At 57.8% G+C, this 21,180-nt stretch overlaps 1 non-coding gene across 1 annotated transcript; it reads left to right on the top strand.

Moving 5' to 3' along the window:
- Window positions 1-19,540: 19,540 nt before the first annotated feature.
- On the top strand, window positions 19,541-19,649 carry LOC123847231 (U6 spliceosomal RNA). The gene has a single exon (XR_006791476.1). It is a non-coding gene; the product is annotated as a U6 spliceosomal RNA (small nuclear RNA).
- The last annotated feature ends 1,531 nt before the right edge of the window (window positions 19,650-21,180 follow it).

Genomic DNA, 21,180 nt, shown 5'->3' with positions numbered 1-21,180 from the left:
AAGACAGCCTCACTGCTGCTGGGCAGCCTTCCCCGGGCCCAAGTGCTTCCAGAAAGGTGGAAAAGACATGAGTGAGACTCCTTTGCCATGGTTCCCTCTGTGTGTTCTGTCTGAGTCAAGTTCCCCGCACACTACCATCAGCCTCCAAGAGCAGGGCTCATGGCATGCCTGTCTTGGGCGTCCCTCGGACCACGTACAAGCATGGTACTTTGGATGAGCAGGACATGTCCTTTGCTTGCAGTCCTGTCAGTGATGGGACTCTCGAACCTGTCCGCGTGCCTCCAGCACAGGAAAGTGCTGACCTAGAAACTTCTTCTCCATTTCAGTTGAAAATCCCCTTTTCTGGAGCTAACTCTGCCTTCAGGAGTCACCCAGAGCAAGCAGAATTCCTCTTCTGTGGGACAGACCCTCAGATGTTTAAGAACAGCCATCACTTTCCCTCCAAGTTCAAGGTCAGAATTCCTTCAGTCATCCTGCCTCTGGCCTGGGTTTTGTGGCCCAGGCACCCGCACTCCTCCCAGGGGGACACACGGCAGTTTACCGATGTCTGTGCCTGGGTGTAGTCCCTCTGGCCATGGTGTGAGCAGAGCTGACAGATGTCACCTGTCACAGCAGCGTGAGCTTGCCCTGCCGCTCTGGCAGTCCTGCTCTCACCGCTGGTTCCTGCTCCTGTCTCCCCAGGAGAGCCAGGCAGGGAGCAACCTCACCCACTCTGCATCTCAAGTGGACAAAGCACTCAGGGACGGGGCTCCCAAGAGGTCTATGCCTGGAATCTCCACAGCTGACTTTTCTCTCGCTCCTCACCCCTGCTATCAGGCCATGCCCACATACACCTGCTCTGAGCAGGCTCTTCAGCCTCCCGACTGTTACCCTGGGCCCCCCCGTACAGCGGCTGATGCTGCAGGCCATCTCTCTTCGCGTTTATGATGCACATCCTATTCCAGTCCTCCAACTCTCGAGGGACTCTTGTCCCAGTAGGCTGCTCAGTCTCCCATTCCACCCCTGCCGTGCAGACCTTCAGTGGATTTGCACCCTCAGCCCACCCCTCCTCACCCCACACTGGCCCTGACTCATGCCTGCTTTCAAAGACCCTCCGGGCGGGCGGTCCCCAGTCTACCTTATAGCACCCGCTGAGCTGTGAACAGGGCTTTCACCACTTTCTGAAGCCCTCCTTCTCCTTCAAGATCAAGCCCCGACTCCTGTCTTCCAGAAAGCGTGGTGCAATATCCCCATGTCACTCAGGGTGCCTGCCATACCCATGTCCCCTTGTAGCTACAGGGTAAAACATGGCCCTCCGTGGGCAGCCTGGAGCAGCTCATGTGACCTGGCACCTGGGGTTGGCCCAGCGGGGCAGAGACCATCAGTTAGGGCTCCTTGGGATTTGGGCTGAGGATATGGTGAACTGGAGCTAGCACCCAGAACAAGGAGGATAAACAGGCAAGCAGAGGGAGAGGCTGTCCTGGGAAATGCGGGAGGGGAGGAGGATGGAGAGACCACTGAGAGAAGCAGCCCAGAGCTGCTGGCCCCTGGCTCCACCCGACTTTCCTGCCAGGGAACCGCTTGGATGAACTTCTGGCCTTCATGACTAAATGTTCTGCAGCCCCAGGCGGATGGAAGCCCTTCCCCCTGCAGGCTCCTAGGCAACGTTTTTGTGTCAGGGTCCTTAACACGGGGAGGCTCAGGGCATCTGAGCTCCCAGGGGGCTGATTCCTTCTACTGACCGAGGGCCGTCTGAATAGTCCTGGGGCCCCTTTTTGGGGAAAGAGAGCGGAGGAGACAGACAACCTGAGAACACCAGACAGGGGCATGGGGGCGGGGAGGACCATTCAGTACAAGGACTGTTACAAGGTCACGTCCCCTCTCGGGGGACACATCAGGATTACTTGCTATGGCTCTGAATTCAGGTTCTCTGTCCCCAGGGGCCCTGTCACAGCTGGGGGTGAGGCTGAGGATCTCTTGGGGGTGTCAAGGCAGGAAAAAGACTGAGAAGCATAGCCTGACTGGCCTCCATTGCAGACTAAGGAGGAAACCAAGGCCCAGGGAGGGTGGCTGAGGCCAGGGGTGGAGATGGCCGGACAGGGCAGGCACAGACGCCGGCTCCCGATGGAGGCTCGATGTTTTGAGCACATCTCACAGCCTCTCTGGGGAGATCTGGTTTCCTTCCTGGTTTCTGCACGACCTTGGGCCAGTCACCCCCACTCCCTCCCCGCCTGGTTTCCTCCTGCATCTTAAAGAGGCCTGAAGCTCAGTGTCAAGGATGTGGAGCTGGAGCGCCCAGCCGCTACCTGGAACCAGGCTGTAAGGGGGAGCGGGGCCCAGCGACCTTCCAGAGCCATGCAGGGCTGCTGGGATGAGATGGTGCCGGGGGCCTGGGCTGGAGGGGTCCGCTCAGACTCCTCTCCTACAGGGCACGTGTGCCCGGCTGATCTGCCTCCCCGGCCGCCTGCTCCCCAAGGTCTCAGGGGGCAGGGGTATTTGTGTGTGTGCATGATGGTGTGAAAGCATGGGGGGCATGAAGGCGGGTGTGGGCATGTGTGAAGCTGTGTGTGTGTGTAAATGGAGGCGAGTATGGGTGTGTGAAGCTGTGTGTGCGTGCCTGAGGCTGTGCGTATGGGGGGGTGAAGGTAGGTGTGGGTGTCTGAACGTGGGTGCGCGTGTGCACATTTGGGCGTGGAAACCGTGAGGGAATGGGTCTATTGCTCAGGCTGTGCCCTGCAAAGAGCAAACTGGGGATTCAGCCCCCGGTGAGCTGAGCAAGAACTAGTCCTGCAGAAGAGTTTTCGTGTTCACCCGAGGTGTTTGAGCCGCACAGCAGATGACAGGAAGGAAGAGTGGCCGGGGAGGACACCAAGGCCCCGAGAGGGGCAGTGGTTGGCCCAAGGTCCGTGCCGAGGTCAGCACGGGGCCTGAGCTGCCTGGCTCCTAGGTTGGTGCGGCCCCTTCCTCGGACCATCTGCCCCACGTCCCCCAGCCCTGCGGAGTGACAGCAGCACCCTGGGCCCAGCTACGGTGCGCCCTGGGACCCCAGGCCTGCCGCCCTGAGGCCTGATGCCTGAAAGGGCCGCTCTGGGCTTCACGCTCGGTCTGCCCTCTCGCCGTGAAGAGCAGCCTTGCACTGACAGGCTCACAGCTGGGCCTCCCCCCGCACCAGCCCTCTCCACCTCCTCCTTCCAAGGCTTGAAGCCAGGGCCCGAGGAAGCAGGGGGTGGCCGAGCACTGCCAGGGACCTGGCAGGGGACAGCCTGATAGGCAGCTGGGGCAGGCCACATGCAGGAAGCTGGCCGAGGGCAGGCCCCTGGGCCTTCCGCCCCGCGCCCACCAGAGAAAGAGGGAGGCTCTCGTTCCCTGCCCCCTCGGCGTCACCCCTCTCCCCCACTATCCCCATGTGCAGCAAGAAGGAAGCTAGAAGTCCAGAAGTTAATCTCCGGCCAGGGGGAGAAAGCGGAGGCTGATGCTTCTAGGTCAGGGGATGATGGATAACCATGGGTGCAATGTCTCCAGTCACCCATCTACCCCCATGTCCATCTTACAGAAAGAGGAAGAGAGGCCCAGAGAAGGGAACAAGTGGCCAGGGCCTCTAGCTGGCCTGGCCTAACATCATGGAGAATTCCTGGTGGAGAGGGTTCCACGTCTGCCCTTCCCAGCTAGTTGGGCTTACAATGCCAGGGAAGGAGGTGGTCCAGACCATTTTTTCCAGCCTTGGTGTTCACTGTGAGGACCAGAGCCACGTTAGCTTGGGAGGGGGGATCCCCAAGACACTCCTGTCCCAGTGTGCCCAGGACTTTCTAGGTTTTAGCACTGAAAGTCCCACATCCCTGGAAACCCTGTAGTCCCAGGCAAATCGGACAGTTGGTCCCCCTACTCTGACCAACAGGGGACATCTCCCAGTGCGTCCATGGATTGTGGGGCCAGGCTGGAGGGCGGGGAAGAGTTGTAGAGGCCATCAGCTTAACCGCCCTGCCTCTCAGCTCATCCTCACCCACCTCTGCTTGAATGCCCCCAGCTCCCAGGAGCTCACCACCACATTAGGTACCTTCATTTGTTATGGAACATCTCCAAGTGCCAGAAAGTTCTTCTTCCAGCAGGCTGATGGCTGCCTTCCTGTGGCTTCTCCCCCTCTCCATCCCCTTTCCCCCCGCCTTCCTTCCACTCCTGAGAACACCCAGAAGACACGTGCCTTCTTCTAGGTCCTTGCCCTTCAGACACTTGAAAGCTGTGATCACACCCCCTGGGGCATCTTGGGCACATCTTCTCTGGTGAGAGATTTCTAGGCCCTCTTGCTTCATCCGGCCTTGATGTGCTGATGATGAGCAGACAGCAGACGGTGGGGTCTACCTCATCACCCCACTCCCACCATGCTGTCCTCATGCCCCTGCCCAGCTCACGCCCTCTCAGGGCCCTCACTTCCAGCTGCTCCCCCCTGCAATCTCACACATTAATTGAGCACCTACTGCATGCCAGCCCTGTCCTGGATGCTGGGGACATGCCACCCAATGGGACAAATACCGTTCCTGACCTCACCAGGGTTGCCAGTGTCCTGCACACAGAACACAGCACCACAAATCGGGGTTTAGGAAATGAGGGGAGGCCTGGGGGGGCTGTGAGGCTTTCACAGGAATGGGCACCTGAGCTGTGTCCGGGCGCCGTGTCATCCTGAACCAGGTGAAGGGGGAAAAGAGGGTTCCAAAGAGGGAAGCAAATCCGCAGCTTGGAGAGCAGGGCTGGGTGGGGAGGGCACCCCAAGTGCAACGGGAGCCTTTGGGAGCCGTGGGACCTGGTCTGTGGGAAAATGCTCGCTCTGGCCACCGTACGGAAAACAGACAATATTGGGAGGCAGGGATGGAGGCAGGATAGTGGGGACCAGTATGGTCATCCGTCTGGCTCTGCCCTCACAGGCCCCCAGCCCTGGGGGCCCACGCATGGGCAGGGTGGGCATGCAGCCCCCAGGGGAGGGGACAGGGCTGTCCTCCCCCAGGCTTCACCTGTTAGTCTGTCACACTCCTGCCTGAGATCTAGACAGAGGCAGCCCTCTCCCTCCTGCCCTGCATCCCCATCTCCTCCACATCGTAAACCTGTCTTGTAAAAGCCGATGAAAGGCCTGGCCGTCAGCCACAAAAGCCTTCTCGGGCCTTCTCTCTGGTCGCGTGTGGCTCCTGGAGAAAGCAGGAGGGGCCAGGAGGCTGGCATTCAACTGCTCCGTAAATCTATCAAAGCTAGTTTCTCTCACTTCCCGACATTCCTCTGTAAAAAGCCACTCAGCTGCGTTTACAAATTACAGAATTCATTTGATGTCAAGGACCTGGCTAATGGCCTGGGTAAATCCAGCAGGAGCCAATGGGGCCCCTCCCAGGTGGGCTCCTGTCTGGCTGTGCAACCTTGGGCACCGAGTCATGGCGTCTCAGCCTCTGCCTTCCTGTCTGTAGAATGGGGGAACAGGTGGCTGTGAGGATCAATATCACAGACGCATGTGCCTGACTTGGGGGCTGGCCCAGAGTTAGGCCCCTAGTAAAGGATGGTGGTGATGATGCATATTGAAGCCTGTCTGAGGCCAAGGTTTGGGGAAAGGTCATGGGGGCAGAACCCAAGGCCTGGGGTTTCTAGCCCCTGACTTGCATCTCTCTGCCAGGCAGGCCCTCCTGCATCACTGGGCACTCTCTGGGTGAGGATGCACTGGAAACAACCAGGCTTATGCACGTGGAAGGATTCTCTTCCTCTTCCTCTTCCTCTTCTTCTCATATAGCAAGCTTTAGATCCTCTCCCCATCTAGACTCTTTGAGCCTTCCCACATCAAGACTATTCTAGCCCTTAGAAGTTCCTTATCTTAGAAGTTCAAGCAATCCATGAACTGATTGGTTGAGGTTCCCTGGATCCTGGGTTAAGAAGGATTCTGAGGCTGCTTCCAGTTGATTAGTGATGTATGCCATTGGCCTTAGACCGTGTGAGGTAGTCCCAAATATGGCCCCATGCTTGCCATCCTTTCAAGTTCCAACCCCCTTTTCCTGTGGATGAGGCAGCTGATATTCAAGAAGGGCCTGAGCAATGAAGAAGGGGGGTGATATTCCCTAAGCACCACTGTGTGTTACATGCCAGCCACCACGTACAGACACCTTCCCATCGGACCCTCCCATCGGACCCTCCCGACAACCCCCACCATTTGACAAAAGCTCTGAGGTTAGAGCAGTCACTCAGCCAGCTGGTTGAGCTGTGCCTTCCAGGGGACAACCTACTGGATTCCGGGGTCCCAAAGAACACAGGACAGCCAAAGACCCGGTCCTTGGAGCAGAGGGGGCCAGACATGAGGTGTGCAGATGGAATGGCGCAGCTGGAGGCCACAGGGACCTCCCAGAGAGGGGATGAATCATTGCAGGGGGGACGCTTTCCCCGGCCAGAGTTTCTTATTTATCACTGGAGAGGTAAAACAGAGTAAATTGGTAGTAGGGCTGGAAAAGCCAAGCATCCTCCAGTTTGGGCAATTCCGAGAACTTTGCAGGGAGCTTCCGCATCCGTGTGATGTTGTTGGAGGCGCGGAGAGACCCTGCAAAGGTGAATAGTTGGTGGCTCGGCCCGGCCTGGCTCATTGAGGAGGAAGTGAGGCTCAAGGAGGTGAGGTGATGGACACCCCTAACTGGTGGTGCCGCAGCGTCAGGGACATGTTCCCGCACTGCTTAGCTTGTCTTCTGGAGAAAGGGTGTCATGTCCCCCCACTCTTCCTCCTCCTCCCCGTCCCTCTTACCTGTGAAGGCCCTGTGTCCAGGGCTTGACACACGCCATCTCTAACCTTTACAAAAGCCACATGCAGGGGGAGCTCTCATCAACCCCATCGCACAGATGAGGAGACTGAGGCTCAGAGCAGTTGAGGTGCCAAGGTCAACATGGTGACTCCGAAGCTCGGCACTCTCAGCGCCCGCTTGGGCAGCACGCACGCTGACGTGGGGCAGGCAGAGAAGCTGGCACGGCCTGCACGAGGATGGCACACCACGCCTGCCGCGGTCCACGCTTCCAAAAGAAAAAATACTTTGCCCTCTCGGCTGGAAGCCTGTTGTCTTCAGCCGTCCTGCCGCCCGTCCCAAGCCAAGGAAGCTTCTGCCGGGGCCCAACTCCTGGCCCAGGAACACTCGCGGGGCAGAGACCGTGAGCAGCCAAAAGGGGGTAAAGATAAAACATTTCCCTTCTGGGGTCGCTGAGTAAAGTCAGGCCGCAGGCAGGAAGGTGAGCCCGACACGGATCAACAGCAGCATCCTTTTGTCATCCTGCTGTGGAGTGAGCACAGTGCGCAACACCCAGTGGGCCCACGGGAGAGAGTCTGATGAGTGCGGGATCCAGCGAATGAATGACCCAAGGAAGGAACGCAGCTCCTGGTCCTCTGCTCCCTCATCTGGAAAGGGGACAGTGACAGCTCCCCCCTAAGGCTGTTCGAAGGCTCGGGAGCCCCGTCCAAGCACTTCCCGCTGAGCTCTCCATCAACAGGAGCTATTATTTTAAGGGAAGATTTTTACCCTCTCAGAGATCACAAGCTAATCGCCTCTCCCTCATCGGCCTTCACCCCCCTACTCCTGGATGAACCACAGGTCGTCCCAGAGCCCCTGAAACTCAATCACTTCTGCTGAAGTCCTGGGCTTCGGGGCAGCCGGGTGCCCCCCACCCACACACATCGGGAGCAGATGTTAGAGAAAATCAAGGTGGCCTGGATTTGAAAGGCTCTGCATGTAGTTCTGAGTTTGTCTCAGAAGATGAAGTCATCGTGTGTGACACAGATCAATATAAACATCAGTGTCCGCTGGGCTGGCCAGGCTAAGGTGTAAAGGAGGTGACAGTGGTGTAAGCCTCCTGCCTAACTGCAGCCACCGTCCCGCCCCGGGAAGGTCCGGGAAGCCGGCGAGGAAGAGGGGCTCTCCCGTGCGCTCGGGCCCAGTCCCCTCCTGCGGCCTCGTGAGACAGGATCCCTGCCCAGACCCCACAGGCTGGTCTGCTGCATCACAGAGACCCTCTGTGTTCTGGGCAGAAGTGGGCTCGGGGATGTCTCTCTCTCCAGGTCTGGGCCATACTCCCCGTGGGAGCTCCATGTCCGCAGAGTCCCTTCAGTGTGGCCCACCACCGGCTCTGTGCCAGGCAGAGGGGCCCAGCCATGCCGGCAGTCCTGCCCTGTGGGGACTCGTCCCCACACCAGTGGGCTGCAGTCGTGCCCAGGGCTCTAGAGGAGTGCCTGGTACTAGAAGGGCGTTGAACGGGGACCTGGCCTCATTGGGGGCGTGGCACAGCTGAGCCAGAGGAGTCCGGGTGACACGGATATGGATGGAGGCAGAGGAACCACCTGTGCAGGAAGTGGCCAGGACGTGGAAGAGAACAGACACATTCAAGAAAAGGAAAGGAAGTCATGTGCTGGGGTGCAGAGTCAGCTGCAGGCCCCGTGCGGGGGGCAGGGGCCGAGTGTCATCCCAGGTTTCTGGCTCCCGGACCCCCTGGGCCCATCTCTGACCACCCACAACCACAGACGCATTCCCCTTGCAGACCAGTTTAGGCAAATCAGGTCACGGGCGCCAGCTGCTGCTCCTGGCCTCACCATCCAGCCGGTGCCGTGGGACTGGGAGTCCCCCTTTAGACTTACCTGGGCCGCCCCATGCGACCGTCCCGGCTACACCCACTGCCTGCCTCCAGGACACACAGAAGCCACACTCAGGAGCCAGCATCTGAGACTCAGAGCAACACAGCACAAATACACGGACATCTCCAGAGCCACGGACGCATGGGTCACTAGCAACTTACTGAACTTGGCAGTGGACAAAGACCAGGTTGGGGGAAGGCGTCAAGAGCTAAACCTTAGCACCTCGCATTTCACCCCAGCAAAGAGATGAGGCAGGCACTGGAGACCTGTGGCTTAGGATCCACTCCGGCTCCTTCTGAAACCAGAGCAGGGCAGGCTGTGCTCCAGGCCCAAGCTCTCTGCAGCCCTACCTGAGTCTCCATCACCGCCTCCTCCAGGTAGGCTGCCCTCCTCCCTCCATGACCCTGGTGGCCTTTGTCCCCATGAAGCGCTGAAGCATGAACTTCACTAATCCTCAAGGGTCTGGGGACCTGGACAGAGCCTGCCCCTCCCCACCCCCTAGGAAACTGGTCCAGGGGAGAGTCACACTGAACAATTCAAAATGAGCCCAAAGGCCATTTACCTCCAGGGAGTGCTCTAGCCTCTTGCTTCTCTATTTGAGAGACAGAGACATAGAAAGACAGGGGGTGGGGTGGCAGTGGGGACAAAGAGATAGAGACTTGGAGGAGGGTGAGAGACAAATGTGGTATCATCCCTCACTATACTTACACTCTGTGTCCCTTAATGGGCATCCTGTCTGTCTTGCTCTGCCCGGCACCCGGAACAGAGAGACCCAGAGCAGGGGCCAATGAATGTTTATTAAATGAAGCAAGGAGAAAGATCATAAAGCAAAGAAAGCAGAACGAGAGGAAAAGGCGAGGAATGGGGTAGCAGGCTGAGAGAGTTGCTGGGTCCCTCTTTCTGTCCTGTTATGTTTGTATATTTTTGGTGAGAGCAGAGGCTGACTACGGGACCAGCTCTTCTACCCAGGACCTCGAGGGGCAATGGTGAAAGCGAAGCCTGACGCTGAGCTCCTGATCATCCCTCCCCAGCCACCCAGGCTACCCTAGCACCCACAAGTCCAGCCGGGGAGCCAGGCCGGGGGCCCCGTCCTCTAGGTGGCTCGACAGCACCCATGTGCAGAGCAAACAAAGCATCCACGTGGGCGTGTATGACTTATGGCTTTAATCTCCCTGATAGAAGGCCTTTAAAGATTATTTCAGGGAGGAAAAAAAATAATCCTGGGTAATGAATCACGGCCTTAAGAAGCTGATAAGCAGCAGGGAAGCTGGAGGGGCCCGAGTTCCTGATTTAATTAAAGTCTCATGGATACTCCCTGAAACAAAATCCATTGTAGCCATCAAGGTGATAAAAAGACTGCAGGTTACTTTAAACTAACTCACCTGTCTCATGAATCTTCTTCCAGGTGGAGGGGACAGACGAAGGGGCCGTGTCCCTGCAGAGGGCCCCATGTAGGGCTGCGAGGGACCCCTGGGGGATAGAAGGTGGCTCACGGAGCCCAAGAGCTAACATAGATCAGAACCTGGAGGATGCAGGAGGATCCGTTCAGACAGGGAGTGGGACACTGTGTGTCCTTAGGTCACTCGCTGGACCTCTCTGGGACTCAGTTTCTAATCTCACATCCGGGGAGCAAGAGATGGGTCCAGCTGGTCTCTGAGAGGCATCCCCGAGCTGGCCTTCAGGGTCCTAAGCCCTACGTTCCCCAAGGAGGTGAGGAGAAATGGGTAGTATCTCCACTGGGAAGGCCCTTCTCTCTGGATCCTGCCCACAGTGCCAGCCCCCCCACCCCCACCCCGCTTCCCCTTCCCTGCCCTTCCCGGTCCCACTCACACACACGACTACCTGGTAAAGTGCAATTGCCGACACTCTTGGGGACACACTCCTGGTCCAGGGAGGGGACGGTGGGGTGTACGTGTCCAGCCCGAATGCACCATGGAAAGCAGGGCCTTCAAAGCAGGCAGGAGCCGTGGACTCTTTTCTGCTCTGCCACCAGGCTCTGCCGAAGCTCCAGAGAGAAGCTGAGTGGACTGGACCTAGCAGGACAGAAATAGAGCCCAGGAGAACATGACGACAGGGCCAGTGGTCTGTACACCCTCTGAGACTAGCCGGTCCACAGGGAGTGAGAAAGACAGCTGGCTGGGTGGCTGGGTGCGTGCATGGATGGATGGATGGATGGATAGACAGGTAGGTGGATGGATGTGTGAATGGCTGGATGGACAGGTGGACACAGAGATGAGCAGCATGCAGGGGAGGGGACTGTGAGCTGAAGCTGGGTTTGGTCTCCTGGTGCCACAGCTCCCTCCCTGAAGCTCTCAGCCCTGGCAGGCTCTGCTCAGCGCACATGCGTGCGTGACCACGGGCCATGTCACCCATGAGGGCCAAGGCCACGGGCTCAGGATTGCCAGATAAATGTGAATTTTAGATTAATTATGAATACTTTTTAGCAAAATTTTGTCCCCAATACTGTATGAAGTTGCTCCATATGGCAGCCCTACACAGAGTGTCCCCCGGGCCCCGGGCCTGGCAAAGGGCTGCTCTGGAGAGAGGCCCCCACCCAGGCGGTGTGCGTGGTGAATTTCTCATTCATGGCCTCCCCCCTGGGCCCCAAGGCCCCGGAAGCCTCTGGCTGGTGAGCGGGTAAGGAGAGAAGATTCCGCCGAGAAACTGCAGGCTGAGAGGTGGCAGTGCCACGCCTGGTACCCTCCCCAGGCAAGCCTCCGGGCCCAGGCCAGGCTACAGGTGGGGCTGCTGGGGGAGGCTGCCACCTAGCGGCCAGTGTCAGAACGGCAGGCTGCCGCGCCCCGGGGAGAATGGGTTAGGGTTAGAACAAACGCCCTCACAAAACAGCCTCCTTATGCAAGGTTAGGATTGTTATGCACTTGACAGGAAAGGAAACTGAAGGTCACCCAGAACCTCAACTCATATCCAGACCCTACCATGGGTGTAGCCTGGTCTCCACCTCCAGGCACCCCTCTCCTATTCACAGCCACTAAGTGGGTCCCCAAGGCCCGCCCTACCATAGGCATCTCCAGCTCACCAGCCTTCCTCAGTAGCTCCCTGTTTTCGATGCAATAAAATAACGCTTCTCTGCGCTGATGTTCAGAGCCTCTTCAACCAACCCAAACTTCGCTTCCCTGACTTTTTCTCTGCCTTCTAAATCCTCCTGTGTTCCGCCTCCTGGAAACTTCCCCAGCCCTCCTCTGCCTCCTTCTCTCCGGGCCCCTCATCTCTGAGGCTGCCCAGTGCATCGCTCTCCCTGCATCATTTCCCTCCACCTCCCCACCCTCCTTTCTCTTCGCCCACGTAACACAGACCCATCTTTGAGAACACAGATTTAATGCCCCTCCTCAGGGAAGCCTTTTCTGTGCCTCAGACCACGTGGGTTCCACCTGCTCTTTGCCTTGTGCCCCCCCCCCGCCCCGCCCACTTCTGCTTTGGAGCAATGATCTTGATTGCAGCGAAATAATAGCGTGTCTCACTGGCTGCTAACTATCTGCCTCCAGCACCACCATCCTATCCCCTGCCCTCGCCCTGTGGAAGCTTCACGACAGCGGGGGCCTTGCCCGTCCTTGAATGAATGAATGAGTGAATGGGAGCCAAGACTGCAGGGGACAAGGAAGTGAGGAGGCCAGCCAGGGGGCCTGTGCAGTGGTCCTGGTGCGCCCAGGAGGCTGTCCTTGGCCGAGTGCCCTGTGCGGTGGGCATGCGCGGCTGGCCTCCTTGGGTGGAGGGGGGTGAGAAGTGGTCAGACTTCAGGCTGATATTGGAAGCAGCACCAACAGGCTTTGTGGGCAGAGTGGATGTGGGGTGTATGCAAGAGAAATCTGGCCTAACTGGAGAGGTGGAGGTGCCACTGGGACGGGAAAGGCTGAGGGTGAGCGGCTTTCGGAGGGAGGCCTGTTGGGCTCCTAGGGGAGGGCTCCCAGGAGGTGGATGGTGCACAGTGTGAGTCTGGAGTTCAGGCGAGAGGCATTTTGGAGTTGTTAGTGGATGGAACTTGAAGGTGTGGAATTAGATGAGCTTATTAAGGGCATGAGGGGCCCATGGGCTTTAGAAAGTTAGGGCCATGTGGAGGTGGGGAACAGCCTCAGGGAGAGCGATGCACTGGGAGGGAGGCAGAGGTGGGAGGAAGGAGGCCCAGAGGTGGGGGCGGGTGGTGTGTGCTGAGACCGGGGGCCCAGCAGGGATGAGACCGTCCTGGCCTTGTGGGCCTTGGAGGCACTCAGGGTTTTATTCATGGACCCCTCCATACATGATTGCCCACCCACCCCTGATTCAGGCCGAACAGGGCAGTGAGGGGTTAGTGAGACACCAGACACAGGAACATTATGTCAGGCTGGTGACAAAGGTCTGGAAGTCCACCTGCAACACCAAGGCTCAGAAAGCCTGCCTCCGAGAGTCCCCAGGTGCCTCCCTGTCCCGCACACTTGGTGAGTGTGGAGCCCCTGTGCCAGCCCCAAGCAGCCCAGACAACCCAGGGGAAGGGCCTCTGCTGTGGCCTTGATGGCCTTCCCAGGGGCTGGACCGAAGGACCTCAGCTGTCCTGCTGCCTGGGGGTGCTCCCAGGCCCACCCACACAGAGGAAGGACCTGGGGTTGCCACAAGAGTGCCCAGGGAGAAAGGGAGCTCTTTTCAAGGGGTCTGGGAGTGGGGAGTCAGGGAAGGCTCCCTGGAGGAGGGGACAGGAGAGAGTCCTGTACGTAGAGGGAGTGGCAAGAGCAGAGCAGGGCTGGGCAGCACCCATCTTCAAGACGGGCTCAGGAAATAGGGGTAGAAAGATGGATGGAGTGAGTCGGGTTTGACTGGCAGGGGTGGAGGGAGGTGGGAGGGACACATGTGGCCGGACGGGGAAGAGAGCTGAGGAGCGTACCTAATTCGGAGTGTGGGTAGCAGTGGCCTTCCCCCGTGGGGATGGGGGCAGTGACGTCCTTGTCACTGTATCCGTCTAGCATGGCATGGCTGCACCCACGGGGCACACGGGACAGGGAAAACTCTCCCCAGCAGGCCGAGCGGATCCCAAGAACCCAGGCTCTTGGTCTGGGGCAGATTGGGGTTACCAGGGGCCGGGAGCAGTGGGGGAGATGCTCTTGCTGCAACGCCTCCGGCAGGGGGAGCAGGGGATGGACCGAGGGCAGAGGGGAGGCTCTCGGACAGGGATTCTGACAGGGGACTCGGAGTCTCGGGGATCCTGTGAGCCTCAGCGGCCCCACCCGCCAACTGGGTGGATGATCCTCCTTCCGCCAAACCATGGGTGGACGGGGGTGACGTTGGCAGACGCAGAGCTGTGCACGAATGCCAGGCTTTCTTGAGGGGGGTTCTTGATGAGGCCGGGGGTGAAGCCAAGACTTACTTGAGCTCCCTGTCTTCCTTCAACAGGAAGAATCAGGAAGGACAGGGAGTCCTCCTAATGTCTGACCTCCTCCCCAGAGCCCACAATGACCCCATTGTCCCTCACCTGCCCAGCCCAGCCCCGCCCGACCCGGGCAAGAGCCGGTTGCGTCTTCCTCCACTCCCACAGGCTCAGGAGGAGGCTGGCTCTGGACTCCTAAGGCCGTCCCAGGCACCTGCTCCTGAAGGAACTCCAAGCTTTTGGGCACTGGTTGTGTCCAGCAGAAGGAAAACTGAGGACAAATTTCCCACCATTGAAGATCTACAAGAGCACCAGGACTGGAGCTCTGTTGCTGGTCCTTGTCTCTAGGAGAGGAAGAGGGAGCACTCCCCCAGGTCTTGCAGATTAGCTTGGAACAGGTGCTGAGGGTAGCCCAGGGTCTACAACTTATCTCTGAACATGTAGCTTAGCCCAGGCTAGCCTAGAACTAGCTCACAGGTCAGCCCAGGCCCACACACTAATCCAGGGACACACGATATCCCCAAACACTTGCATTGGTTTGGAACACCTGTTAGCCCAGGATAGCCCAGGACTCAGAGGTCAGTTCAGAGCACACAAGTTAGGCCAGGTTAGTCCCTGACACATAGGTTTCCTTGGCACACCCAGGATAGATGACAACAAATAAATTGGTCCAAAAGAATAATTTTTCAGGGTTCCTGGGTGGCTCAGTCAGTTAAGCGGCTGCCTTTGGTTCAGGTCATGATCCCAGAGTCCTGGGATCGAGCCCCGAGTCCGGCTCCCTGCTCAACGGAGAGCCTGCTTCTCCCTCTGTCCCTCCCCCCGCCCCCGCTTGTGCTCTAGCGCTTGCTCTCTCTCTCTCAAATAAATAAATAAAATCTTTTTTAAAAAGAAGAATTTTTCGGGCGCCTGGGTGGCTCAGTTGGTTAAGCGACTGCCTTCGGCTCAGGTCATGATCCTGGAGTCCTTGGATCGAGTCCCGCATCGGGCTCCCTGCTCAGCAGGGAGCCTGCTTCTCCCTCTGACCCTCCCCCCTCTCATGTGCTCTCTCTCTCTCTCATTCTCTCTGTCTCAAATAAATAAGTAAATAAATAATCTTTAAAAAAATAAAAATAAAATAAAAAGAAGAATTTTTCAAAAATTTATAAAGCAGTAGAGTTCTCCTTCAAATGAAATCTCATCCAGAGTCCAAAGTATAAAACCGATGAAGTGGAGCTGCCGTGGTTGGGGATGAAGGGGGCGGGAGCGGGGGGCCGGGGTGCAGTGGCGTGCTGGGAAACGTGCCTCCCTCAGTGGCCAGGGAAAACCCTGCCTCGGGCATTAACCAATTTCCGTGATACAAACACTCCCACCAAGGCCTCTGCAGGCCAGCAGCCCTGGTTACTGACTCAGAGATGGGAAGAGGTGTCCAGAATTACCTCCACGAGCCTGTGAGCCCGCGCCAGCTCCCAGAGCTACCCACTGGACCTGAGCTCTTCTGGGGTCATCCCAGGACTCAGAGGATCTCAGTCCTGGGGAGCCCAGGTCCAAGACACAGAGGTCGGCCCAAGCCTGGGGGTTGACGAGGCAGTTTCAGGATTTCAAAGTCTGAGGGGAAGCCAGAAAAATGTATCCTGATCCCCGGCAAGCTTGGTGGGGGGCAAGTCAGAAGTGATGTCAGCGGGAGGGACCCAGCCCCAAGAATCGCCCGCATGACTTTGACCAAGTCCCCTCTGGCCTCTGGGTCTCAGTCTCCCCACCTGTACAAATGAGGGCCGTGGGGCCCCACTCTGGCCTCGGGAAGTCAGTTGAGCTTGCCTTTGTCACTTCCTGCCTCTGCCCCCTTTGCAGGCCTGGCACCCCGTCCCGGCAGAGCCCCAGGCCCTGGGTCACTCTCCCTCCACCCCTCAAACACCTGTCCTCAGCCGGCTGCCATCCGACGGAGTGTGAGGAGCTGGACACAGGGCGTGTGTCCTCCTTTGTCAGAGGCGAGTCCCATACGTGCCCACGACAGCCCATGCAGGCCGGCCTGATCCACGTGCGGTGCCTGAAGGAGCAGCGGGAGGGTGGCTCCTCGCAAGCAGCCCAGAGCATCGGGAGAGCCCAATCTGGCTTTTCTTTTTCAATTTGAAAAATAAGGTAAATTATGAAATAGTTTGAACACTCAGAAAAGGACATTTAGCCACCACCCGGACTGAGATGCGAGTATTCAGCCGGGCTTCTCGGACTGGGACATGCTTCTCCCCCGCTCAGAGCGCGCTCAGTGCCCCTCCCGGGGCCCCCTCCATTCTCACACAGGCACAATGGGCCAGGGGTGCCCGACGCCTCCCTCCCAAGCAGGGGCTCGCCCGGGGCAAGACTGGCTTCTCTGTGCATCGGCCCTGTGTTCTGTCACACGCACGCTCCCCTGACATCTCATAACCCCCTGGTGAGGCATGGGCAAAGAAAGACTTATTCTCTCCATTTCACAGAAGAAGAAACTGAGGCATAGAGGGTGAGGGAGTTACCTGAGAGCACACGGTACATGGTGGCAGGTCAGCACTAGACCCGGGTCTGTCCCTAAGACGAGGGTTCTCTTCCCCATCAGCCCCTGGGTGGCCTCGCCCGCTCCCCTCCCCTCAGGGCCTCCAGACGGGTTGCTAATAAGCATGCTGCGTCCATGGGTTCAGTGGGGACTGTCCCAGGCACACTGGGCCATACCTCAACACTACCTTTGAAAACCTACCCCAAGAGGTGGTCGAGAGCCAGCATTGTGTGAGGTACAGGACACCGTCCCGCCCCAGAGGTGCACACGGATGCCCAGATGCACACATTTATGGTAGCCATCGGGCTGTGCATGCTGAGCATGCCAAACACAGAGCTGCCAGCCGTGGAGCAGGAAGCAGGAAGGGCTGGCTTTCTAGAGGAAGTGGTTTGATTTAGGTCTTGGACAGCAAGGCCGGCGAGGTGGGGAGGAGGGCGATCCCACCTGGCAGAGGGCCCCCCCACATTCCAACCTCAGTGGTAGGAACCCGCACCGCCCAAGGAGCCAAAGAGAGGGTTTTGTGAGAGGATGGGAAAGTGAATGATGACAAGAGAGAAGCATATGCCTGCCTATACACGTATCCACAGACGAATCAAATCCAGAATATGTTTAAAAAAAAAAAGATGGGGCGCCTGTTTGGCTCAGTGGTTAAGCGTCTGTCTTCGGCTCAGGTCATGATCCCAGGGTCCTGGGATCGAGCCCTGCGTCGGGCTCCCGGCTCAGCAGGAAGCCTGCTTCTCCCTCTCCCACTCCCCCTGCTTGTGTTCCTTCTCTCGCTGTGTCTCTCTCTGTCAAATAAATAAATAAAATCTTTTAAAAAAAAAAAAGAAGAAAGAAAGAAAAAAGAAAAAAAAATCTCCAAATCAAGAAAAAATTCCAGCCTAATAAAAAAAAAAAAAGCACTGGCCAAGGCCTGGAACAGGTGCTATTCAGTGAGCCCGAGTCCAGCTGTCCAGTGAGCATATGAAAAGTCCCCAACGCCACCACTCGCGGGGGGAAATGCAAATTACAACCACAATGGGATCCCATCATACTCCCACCACGATGGCTAAAATTAAAAAAGAATGCTCGCTCCCCGAGTCGACAAGAATGCGGAGCTACCAGAACTCACACACGCTGCTAGTGGGAGTGTTAATTAACCGCTTGGGAAATGGCTTGGCAGGATTTACGGAAACTAAACACATGCCTGGGTTGTGATCTGGCAAATGCCAGTCACAAGAATTTGCCCAAGAGAAACGAAAACAAAATGACCGCCAAAGATGTGAACAGAAACTTTCATCATAGCTTTTTCCATGCGAGCCAGGAACTGAGAACCACTCTACAGCCCAGGGATTGTGGGGTGCATATGTAAGTGAGGGCCCATCCCGTCAGTGAAATACTATACGGCGATGAAAAAGAACAAATTGCAAGGCCTGTAAGTGTGGGATGGACCTCACAGCCATAAGGTGGAATGGAAGGAGGCAGACAGAAATGCCTGTGTGCTGTGTGGGTGCATTTGAATAAGCTCAGGGGTAGATGCAACTAATTTGGGGGATTAAGGTCTGAAGAGCGGTTACCTCTGGGAGATTATTGACTGGAAAAGGGCCTGGGCTGTTGGAGTGTGCTGTATCTTGATCGATGAGGCATTTACACAGTCTACACATGGAGAAATCCATCGAGCCATGCACACTTAAGATTTGAGAGCTTTATACTAAGAAATACCCCCAATAAAGAGGTTTTTTTTAATCCCTCTAGATAAAAAGTTCACGAGTGGAGTGGAGAGGGCCAGGGAGGGCAGGACAAGCACTTGGGAGGCTTTTTCAACACCCCAGGTGCGAGAGAATGAGTAAACCAGCAGGAAACAGGTGCCAGGCGTGGGCCCAGCCGATCATGCCACAGGAGGCTTGAGGAAGATGTCAACAGTGTGGGCAGCTGGGGGAGGGTTCTGGAAGGAGAAAGAGGGACTCGACCAGCAGGCAGAGGCAATGACTCCTGGTCCACATGCTCAGGTGTCATCTAGAACAGGCACCCTGGCTACCCGTCTTGGAGGGGGTGAGCCCCCCAACACTGGCGGGCTCAATGAGAATAGTCAGCCCCATTCGTTGGGCCCTTCTGATGTCTGTGGGGCCCCGCAGTGAGAGCTTTATGGGAGCCCTCTCATCAAGCCCAGGAAGGAGGCCTTATTCTTCCTATTTCACAGATGTGCACACTGAGGCTCCGAGGGCTGAGCAGTGGCACCAGAACCCCCACCCGTTAGCCCTCCTTGTTAACGACCGTGACACACCAGAGGTGGATGGCGCTCTGCAGGGACAGCTTGGCAGGGCTGCCTCATCGGTGGGGCAGCGGGGCAGAAGCAAGCCCCTCACGATGGCCCTCCGAGGCGAGCGCTGTTATCCCCATCTTATAGATGAGGAGTTGGAAGCTCAGAGTGATCAACCGGGGAACCCCCATTCCCCCTGGGGTGCGGTCCCCCAGCCCAGCCTGTCCCGCTTGCCTGTCAAACCTCCCCCGGGTCCTGGGCACTGGAGGGCTGGCACCCCCAGTGGATGGGGCAGAGATGACCAATTCTGAGAGACCCAAAGAATGAGAGGGGAGGGAGGAAGAACAGAGACGCCAAGGAACGGAGAAAAGCCGTGGAGTGAGCGGGCGGGGCAGGGAAGCAGCTGGTGCCGAGGTGGGAGACTGAGCAGATGATCCCAGCAGCTGTGAACTCATGAGACAGACGCTGCTGACACCAGCTGGCAGGGCCGGTCCCCGCTCTTGCCTGTCCCCTGAACCCCCTCGGCGGCCACCCTGGTCCAGGCGGCAAGGGGTGTAAGTCAGGGGAGGATCAGCAGAAGGCCAGGCCAGACTCTCTCAGGGAGCCCCCCAGGAGACTGTGTGACCCTGGGCCTCAGTGTTCTCATCTGGACAATGGGCCTCGAAGACGCTACCGCTACCGTCAGGCTCTGAGCCACCAAGGCATTTCCCCCGCACCCAGCCTCACTCCTGCCAAGAGGACACCTTGCAGCCCTCCACCCCCTCACCCAGGCTCCTGGCTCCCTATGGGAAGTGCAGCCCACTCGGCGCCACCATCCTGGGGCCTCCAGCCTCGTCTCCGAAGGACGGGGTGTGCTCGCTTCGGCCGCACACACACCAACACTGAAACAGGGCGGGGAAGAGGAGCGTGGCCCCTGCATAAGGATGACACACAGAATCTTGAAGTGTTCCATGTTTAAAAACGTAAAAACAAAAGATGAGGCCAAAGACTGCCTGCAGCATCTCTGTTCTCCCCATGACCCCCAGGCAGACCCTTGCTGCAGGCTCTGCAGGGCGGGAGGTGCCTTGTAGCTGACCTGGGAGGGGCCAATGTGACAGTAGGGTGGGAGGGATCCGGGGGACTCCATTAACCCCATTGTCACCCCCCCCCCAAAACTGCCTGGCCTCAAACGAAGCTTTGCCAAACCAGCTGTGTGACCTGAGGCAGGTAACTCAACCTCTCTGAGTGGCTCATCGATAAGGTGTCGATGCGCTGGCCCCCTTGACAGAGCTGGAGTGAGAACTGGCTGCCACGGCCGCAGTGGGAGCCGCCCAGCCAGTGCCCAGCGCTCCGCGGTATAAGGACAGCTCCCAGGCATGAGAGAAAAGACAACCGTGGAGCTTGAAGGGACTTCAGCCAATGCTGACCCCAGGCCTCACTTGACGTCCACAGAGGGCAGCTGGAAAACGGGCCACACAGCCCTTAGGGCTCAGAGGGCACAGAGCCCAAGTTTCTGGCTCCCAGGCCAGTTCTCCCTGGTCACCTGAAGTCACTCCTGCCCCTGCTGCAGATGCGACAAATGCCTTCTCCATGATGGCATCCAGAGATGCCAGGCAAGAGTGGGCACGGGAAAGCACACCGCGGGCCTTGGGAACCCCCGCTCCGTTGTCGAGGACGAAAGAACCACTTGGTTTGAGGCCAGGCAGTTCTTGGGGGGGGGGCCCGAGTGGGGCATCTGCCCGAGAAGGCGAGGCCAGGGTGGGATCCAGGCTACTGAGGCCGCGCTCCCTCTGCCTGCTGTCTGCTGGGCCCCCTTTTCCCTGGCAGAGGCTCCAGGCTTGATGAAGCTGTCTGTTGTCTGCAGTGTCACTTCCGATAGAGTCCAAAGGGGACAAAGGGAACAGGAACCACAGGTCCCTGAAACAGGCTGAACCTGATGTCAGCGGCTTCCTTGGGTCTTTAATGCCAGCCAGCTGCCCTGTGGATGCTCAGCCCAGCCCCTGCCCAACCTCACACGGAGGAGGGGGACACTGTGTACAGCCCCTGATTAATTAAACCAATAAACCACCAATGCAAATCTGGCCAAGGACCAGCTCTTCACAGTGCTCCATGCTGAGGGGAGGACTGCATGAACCACTGCAGCAGAACAGGAAGTAGGGAGGAGAGACAGAGGAAGAAAAGAAGGAAGAGAAAGGCCAGCCAGGGAGGGGGCTCAGAAGCAGGCTGAGGGTCCTGGCCCCCAGACCTCCTCTCTGGACCACATCATGACTCATATCTGTAGCATCCCCTGGGGTCCTGTTCTCACCTTTGTGCTCTCCTTCCCACCTCCTGTCAACATGGCTTCAAGGAAAGTCCTCTATCAGTCATTCACACTATAGTAAGAATTTGAAGCTGGACAAGAGTGCAGAGATGCCCTGATCCCACGTCATTTGGGGGATAAGGCAACTGAAGCTAGGAGGGCTAAATGCCCCTGGGCGCCAGTGGCCAAGCTGAAAGCTTCTGAGCACTAG

This window comes from Mirounga angustirostris, unplaced genomic scaffold (assembly GCF_029215605.1).
Source record: "Mirounga angustirostris isolate CCGP_5_RB_7025 unplaced genomic scaffold, mMirAng1.0.hap1 SCAF_6, whole genome shotgun sequence".
In the NCBI taxonomy this organism is placed as follows: Eukaryota; Metazoa; Chordata; class Mammalia; order Carnivora; family Phocidae; genus Mirounga; species Mirounga angustirostris.
The sequence above is the reverse complement of the archived record's forward strand: the minus strand, read 5'-3'. Positions and strand labels throughout refer to the sequence as shown.